The 1,621-nt window shown below is 36.8% G+C and overlaps 1 protein-coding gene across 4 annotated transcripts in view; it reads right to left on the reverse strand.

The window, feature by feature from the left end:
• The window catches only part of numbl (NUMB like endocytic adaptor protein), a 54,093-nt gene that overhangs the window by 15,453 nt on the left and 37,019 nt on the right, over positions 1–1,621 (reverse strand). The gene's annotated exons all lie outside the window — the stretch shown is intronic.

Genomic DNA, 1,621 nt, shown 5'->3' on the forward strand with positions numbered 1-1,621 from the left:
ATATATCGGGGTCACTTGGAAATTTCCTTTGCAGTCTATTATAGACAGAATACCAGCTGAGATCAGTTGCATTGTTTTGTTTTTTAACCAGCAGCAGTTTTCAGATTACATTATGTGCTTACATAATTGCAAAATGGTTCTCCAATGTTTTCTCAGTTAGTTTTTAAAAATCAGATCAGTATTAGATTAGTATTAGAACAGAATGTGCCTTTGGAACATTGGATGAATGGTTGCTGATAATGGGGAATGAAGATATATCATTAAAGATCAGCCACCCACCCAGATCCGCTGGTAGTCTGTCTATAAAGGAATGGTATGGAAATTTCTTAGTGACTCAGAACGTTTGACCGGTTGTGTATATGACAAAATGTTACAAGGTCATGAATGTAATGTCCCATTTTAGGTGAGGAGTAACTGTACTCTGCGTATGTAGTGACATGATCCTCAGCTAAATAAATCAGAGGGCCATGCTAAAGGGCAAATGAAAGTTTCCCGAGTTGAAGCCTGGACCACAGTACTTAGTTAACACAACTTGTGGCAGTGCATTCTGTTTAAGGGTAATCACTAATAACAGGTGCACTGGATGCTCATTTATTCAGAACTTTATCATGAACATCGGAGAAGAAGAGCAGACCCAGAATCTGCTACCGGACAAAGCTGTCTAATATGCTCTACTTACACCTCATACATGTAGGTCTGTTACATAAAAGCATCACACTGTTGTGATTTATGTATGGTTTGAAAAAACCCTTGTCAAATGTATTGTCTGAGATTAAGGTTTAACATTTTTTTAATGTTTTGCTCATGAAAGTTTAGCATTTGGGAAAATTTGCTTGTTGGAGCCAGGATGTGATTATCTTAGCTTAGCATAAAAACTAGAAACAGGGGAAACAGCTAGCCTGACTCATTATGCTAAGCTAAGCCAATTGGCTGCTGGATATAGCTTTAAATTCAGTTTACAGATAAGATTGTTATCAATCTTCTCATCTAACTGTCTGCAAGAGAGCAAATAAGCATATTTTTTAAACTGGTCTTTAAAAAACACAAGACACCTCATTTGATTTTTGAGATTATAATGGGCTAGTTATGAGGCAAAGTATTTAGCGCTTTAATGTCCATCTTATTATAAAAGTGATAAGGTAATATAGGTAAATACACCAGCAATTGACATTGTAAATTGACTGTATCAAAAAAACATGGCAGAGTTTGGTATCAACATTGACCATTGACATTCATGTATCGGTTGCATGTCATCTTGGCAACATGGGTGTTTGAGCTACTTAATTGCTTGTGTCAAACACTTTTTTTATCCTTATCAAAACCATGTGGTAATTAAAGTGCCTTGAATGCCTCATATGCAATCAGTTCATTTAATGGACATTATTTATGGCCTTAGCTGTGTGCCTATTGCCAAGAGTCAAAATGATTTGTTGAAAGACTGGAGAGACGACGACGGATGACGGTTCAGAGATGGATAAAAAAGAGGGAGTAATGAAATTGAGGTGGGGTTGTAGATTAGCGAGACCACGGGAAATGACAGAGTGAGGGATAAGGGCACACAGAGAGGATGAAGAGACATTGTAAATTATGTTTTAAGAGAGCAAGATATACAGTATATATA

The sequence above is a fragment of the Etheostoma cragini genome, chromosome 3 (assembly GCF_013103735.1).
Source record: "Etheostoma cragini isolate CJK2018 chromosome 3, CSU_Ecrag_1.0, whole genome shotgun sequence".
NCBI lineage: Eukaryota > Metazoa > Chordata > Actinopteri > Perciformes > Percidae > Etheostoma > Etheostoma cragini.